Below are 6,124 nucleotides of genomic sequence, written 5' to 3'. Positions count from 1 at the left end.
CTTTATTCATTTATTGTTTATGTTTGAAACTAAGTCTTGGTTACCTGAAAATCTGCATGAGCAGATCTGACGTAATATACCTTCTGCCACTTAATTATTAGGTTTCTTCTAATATGATGTTTCAAATGTTAATACAGTTTCCAGGAGTATCTAACTTATGATCTGAAGTGGTCCTGAGAGAAATTTCCATATTGTCAATTCCTGAATAAGTATAAATGCAAACATTTTTGATGAAAAGTGTTCTTCAAAAGATTACGACAATTATATTCCTGAAAAAAATCTGTTTGCCAAATATTAATAACAGTAGGTTAAATCACATTCCCCAGTGTCTGCATTTATATGATTACATCATTTCCCAGGTACAACTGAAGGACTGTGGCTACGGCAGCTACCAGGGACGACGTCCATTGGATCCATGCTTGTGCAATCCTTGAATTTTTAGATCTAATGGGTACATATACTGCAAAAAGGTCCTTTCCAGGGAAGTGATAAACTTTCATGGAAGTCTTGTTTTGAACGTGAAGGGACCATATGAATTACCTATTCTTATTTATGGCTTACAACTGAGAAAAATGAGACCAAAGGAGGTTCAGTATTTGTCCAGAGACAAATATCTAGTTGGTCAAAAGACCCTGAACAAGAATATAGCCAGCCTAGTAACATTTCTATCTGCTACCTGCTTGCCTTGCATCGTTTTTGGGTAGTTGGGGAGCTGTCCAGTGGCTTTAGAGCTCTGAGAGCCATCGGAGATTCTTATCCCTACTACCGGCTTTCCTTGATGCTGACATACCAGCATTACCATAAAACCTCCTGTTTTTCTTCCTGGTTCTCAGATAGAACCCTCTCCCAGAAAAGGAATCTCATTGGTGATATGCTGAATTTTAGTATGTAGATTTTCATATAAAAATATATTTTTTTCATGGTGAGAGGAAACAGAACATGAATTACTCCTGTTTCATAAATAAATGCTGGGTAAAAATGATCCTGTGAAAAAACCTGAGAGGACACATATAAGGAGGTTTATATCACATTTGCATCTATAGTGGTGAGCTGAGCTCCAGTTAGCTGAAGGTATGAAACTAAATTTTAATTTTGGAAACAAGTTAACTCTAATTATTAAACTCAAAATTTATTTTCATAGGAGAGTAAAAATTATGTAAGAAACTTTTAATTTTTTAAAATATATTTGTTTCTGAATGTCAGCTACTACAAAATATACCTTCCCATTAAGTCTCATATTTATTATTGTTAGAAGTTAAACGTGTTTTTGACCGGTCACAACAAACTTTAGAAAAAGCATCACTGAAGGGTTTTGTATCAGGTCTAATAGGGCCAGATACAGCATTTGTATTAGTGTGATGCTCGCTGCTGTAAAAACACTCGAAATGCATAGTGGTCTAAACATTATTTCTCATTCAATGAAGTCTCAAGTAGATATTCTTGGCTTATGGCTAACTTTCTTCTGAGTCAGGAAACCAGTCTTCTTCCATCTTGAGGCTCCGCCATCCTCAGCGTGTCTCTATGTTCACACTCCGTGGAAAGCGTGGCGGGAAGGCACACTGATTCCTTACCACATTGCCCCCATGGCCCTCACACACATTCCCTGGGCGAGAATGAGTCACAGGTCCCACGTAGACTCAGGAATGCCATTTTCGGCTGGGTAGCTGCTTCTCAGTAACAACTCTGTACTTTGGAAGGGGGAGTATGAACTTGGCAGAGTCAGTTTCCTCTGCCACGATAACTTACCCACAGCAACACTCAAGACACATGATAGTTAAAGACTAGTTTTAGAGGCTAAGGAATTGGATATTAATAATTTTGTTCTAAGAGTGCACAAATCTGTGTTCGTTTATATGACATTTTGGCAAGGGCTTGGGGTTGATTGACTCACGTGGACGTTTCAGGCAGGCTAATTGTGTGGTGTCTCTTCAAACTAATTGTCTTTAAATATTTGTTTAATAATTATTTAGCATGGGTGATAAAATTATTTACTCTTAAAGATGTATACCTATTTATGTTCAAATTTACTATGTACAATTTCCAAAGTAGGTGGCCTGCCTATTAGAACACATATATATGACATATATATTAATATTTGAAGACATATATTTATATATATAAAAGTAAATATATAGTATTATATACATATTTACTTGTATATATGTATATAATAAAGTAAATTAAATAATTAAGTCACTCAGTCCAAGATCAAAATTCCACACTTTCATTATTCAGTTATAGAATTTGAGCAGGTCGTGAATGCGGTTTACTTGCCTCTCAGTGGGATGAACTGGCAGGCTTCAGGGATGGTGGCTTTCTTGCAGGATAAGGTACAATTTACATCATGGAAATCTCAGAGATAACGTGTCCAGAGGAGCTGAGATTTTCTTGCCATTTAAGGGTACTGTCAATTTGAGCACGAGCATTTTTATTCCAATTTAGTAGTTACTATAAAAAATGTTGAAAATCCAAAATAACTGGTACCATATTTCCAATTTATCCTAATGATATGTTAGTGCCAGGATTGCCCACCAATTATTCCTGTTTGGCATTTCGTCACTCTGCCAGATTATTCCACAAGTTTGCAACTTGACAACATTTATTTATGGCCTCTGGAGAGGTACATTACTTCTAGTTCTGATACAGCTAATCAATGCCTAAAGAACTATTAATCTGTCTCTACACAGCAAAGTAATGCCTGGAGGACTTTTTGAGATCATAGTTCTCTTGAAGTCATAGGGTACTGAGGTTATGCTATGTTGGCTATCTATGTCTTCTAAAGCAGTGCTCCTTAACTGTGGTGACACCTTGGAATCACCGGAGGACCTTGTATGAACTACTGATGCCTGCTCTGTCCCCCACCATGGTGGCTCTGATTGCCCTGGAGTGAGACCTGGACATTAATAGTTTTTAACAGGTCTCTATCTACTTCTAGCAAGCTCTTTTTCCAAAAAGCTCCCCAGGATATTTAGCAAGGGTTGAGAACCACTGATCAAAAGTGATAGCCCCTTTATAGCATTATTTAATGAGTGGAGATCCTTTTATCAGAAATCACCCATGATCTGGCAGTCTAGCAGCCACTGTGAGGAAAAAGGTGGAGCTGACGGTTTACTGCAGATGGTCTCAATAAGGTGGATAAGTGTGTTGTTATCTCTCAGATGTTCTGTTCTCACCTCTGGGGACTAATTCTAACTTAACTGCTTATGTTTTAGCCTGACAACAGAGGAACTATGAAAAGCAAATAGACTCCAGCAATGTATTATATATTTTACCCCAAATGATGATATTTTATTTCTCTTCCATTACTATGGTATTTAACCAATATTAAGAATGACTTCTGTTTATAAGTGAATATTTCAGTGTTTAATCATTTATTGATTCAAAATATTTGTTTATCCTTCTATGTATCAGGCACCACAACAGTCTTACAAGCCAACACATCAGTCTGTTCACAACCAAAATTGTGGAAACAGACAAATCATTTTGTAGGGTTCCTGTTGATACCTCAACATCTTGGAGACAAACACTTTACAGTGTTATGTAACAGGCAGTTGGATGGCTTTTTCAACAACAAAAGTCTGCCAGTTATTACTTTTGTTGGGAAAAAGGCATTATTATTAATAGAACACTTATTGTAATGATTCCAGAGTTTCTAATATAGTTACCAAACTCTGGTGCAGTGGTTCTAAACCTTTGTACTTATGGCATACCACTACCAAATCAGAGAATTTTTGGTTGTATACATGAAAGGAATAAAATATAAACAATGGATAAAAAGTAAGCACGGAGTTATTTTTAATAGAGAAAATTAAAGAAGTGAAAACACCCAACAAAAGGGACTACTTATAAGTTATGGTACATCATATGGTGGAATGTTATAAAACAGATTAAAGTTTTTAAAAAGAAAATAGAGAAATGTTCATAATATATTAGAGAAAAAGCTGAATATTAATAGCAACAGCATGATGTTTTCTAGAAGGCGTAAATGTTCATGTTGACTCTGGTTTTCCCCATCCTCTGGGCACCTTGGAGTGATGGCAAAGTCAGGGCGAGTTGTCCTGAACGCTTACGCAGGCACAGGGAGTCTGAGTACCTGCTTTTCTCTGGCCTGGGTTTCCAATTTCTGGTGATTTCTTCCAAGCATGCTGATGGAATATCCTGGGCAAGACAATACGGATGTATAACTAAAAGGTTACTACCTAGAAATGACTGGAACCAAAGTGATAGGTGAGCAGCACCTCATAGCTCTTTTATTTAATATAAGCCATCATTTCCACTTACCATGTTATTCTTGGTGGCAAGAACCCCTCTCAAATCCCTCTCAAACCTTCCCCCAGAGGGGAAGTTCACTAGAACATAAACACTCCCATTCCTTATTAGTGCTTTTCTCATTCGTGGTTGGTTTTTCTTATGATTATGTAATATTAGGCGGTGGTTCTCAAAGTGTGGTTCCCTGGACCCACAGCATCAGCATTACCTCGGAATTTTAATGTTTTAAAATTTTTATTAGTTAACTGTGATATGTTTCTTACCTTTTGAATTCCCCTAATACTGTTTCTCATGCAACAATTTATAGGATTAAGATAGCTAAAATGTACATAGTTCTTAATTTGTGTTCTCCATGCTTCCAAGTGCTTTCCAAATATTAACTTATTTAATCTTCATAATCACCTTATGAAGTGGGTGATTATTTCCTTATTTTACAGAGAGGAAAATTGAATACAGGGAAGATAAATAACTCATCTAAGGTCACACAACTATAAAAAATGCTCATAGGAGAAATAATGGAAGCAAGTATAAAATGTTCAGTAGTCATTATTTCTGGATGTAGGACTATAGATGGCTTTAAATTTATGTACTGTACTATATTTTCCAAAACAAACACGTATTACATTTTAAAAAATCCAAAATATTATTGGAAAGAAGTAAGGAAGACATTTCAGAGAAGACCTGGAGTGAGGGTGCACCAGAACAGAAGAATGAGTTGTAATTTAAAAGAACCTTCTCTCGTTGTCCTGGAAGAGCTTCGCTCAAAGCTTCATGGTGCATTTCAACAGACTTTACTTCAGTTGTAACATTGACTGGAGCAAACGTGACCACCATGCTGGGTTTGAGACATCAAGAATGTGTCTGTCAAAGATGTTCGTCATGGCAATGTTGCTGGTGACAGCAAAAATGACCCACCAATGGAAGCAGCAGGCTTCACTGCTCAGGTGATTATCCTGAACCATCCAGGCCAAATTAGCGCTGGCTATGCTCCTGTACTGGATTGTCACACAGCTCACATTGCCTGCAAGTTTGCTGAGCTGAAGGAAAAGATTGATCACCGCTCTGGAAAGAAGCTGGAGGATGGTCCTAAATTCTTGAAATCTGGTGATGCTGCCATTGTCGATATGGTTCCTGGCAAGCCCATGTGTGTCGAGAGCTTCTCAGACTATCCTCCTCTGGGTCGTTTTGCTGTTCGTGATATGAGACAGACAGTTGCTGTGGGTGTCATCAAAGCAGTGGACAAGAAGGCTGCTGGAGTTGGCAAGGTCACCAAATCTGCCCAGAAAGCTCAGAAGGCTAAATGAATATTATCCCTAATACCTGCCACCCCACTCTTAATCAGTGGTGGAAGAACGGTCTCAGAACTGTTTGTTTCAATTGGCCATTTAAGTTTAATAGTAAAAGACTGGTTGTTAATAACAATGCATCGTAAAACCTTCAGAAGGAAAGGAGAATGTTTTGTGGACCACTTTTGTTTCTTTTTGTGTGGCAGTTTTAAGTTATTAGTTTTTAAAATCAGTACTTTTTAATGGAAACAACTTGACCAAAAATCTGTCACAGAATTTTGAGACCCATTAAAACAAAGTTTAATGAGAAAAAAAAAAGAACCTTCTCTCTCACGTCAGGATCCCGGAAGCTGCTGAGCGAGTGAGGAAATGAAGAGCCCCAGGTGTGGGCTCGGTGAGCGTCAGAACTGGAAATCCTGGGAGGGCGTGACATTGAGCAATCTGGTCTTTCTAACGTCTTAACAGGTTTTGAAACTTATTATCTTTGTGGGCAGCAGTGGATACGTGCATTTGATCACAGTAAGTCCGGGAGACATTTGATGGAGCAGAACCCAGCTCTCTGCATCCAA

At 37.8% G+C, this 6,124-nt stretch overlaps 1 pseudogene across 1 annotated transcript in view; it reads left to right on the top strand.

The window, feature by feature from the left end:
- Nucleotides 1-5,873, top strand: part of LOC105822528 — a 12,571-nt pseudogene extending 6,698 nt beyond the window's left edge. The window contains exon 2 of the transcript XR_001138106.1: nt 5,116-5,873. The product of XR_001138106.1 is annotated as an elongation factor 1-alpha 1 pseudogene (transcript). The remainder of the gene's footprint in view (nt 1-5,115) is intronic.
- The last annotated feature ends 251 nt before the right edge of the window (nt 5,874-6,124 follow it).

This window comes from Propithecus coquereli, unplaced genomic scaffold (genome assembly GCF_000956105.1).
Source record: "Propithecus coquereli isolate 6110/MARCELLA unplaced genomic scaffold, Pcoq_1.0 Scaffold62, whole genome shotgun sequence".
NCBI lineage: Eukaryota > Metazoa > Chordata > Mammalia > Primates > Indriidae > Propithecus > Propithecus coquereli.
The sequence above is the reverse complement of the archived record's forward strand: the minus strand, read 5'-3'. Positions and strand labels throughout refer to the sequence as shown.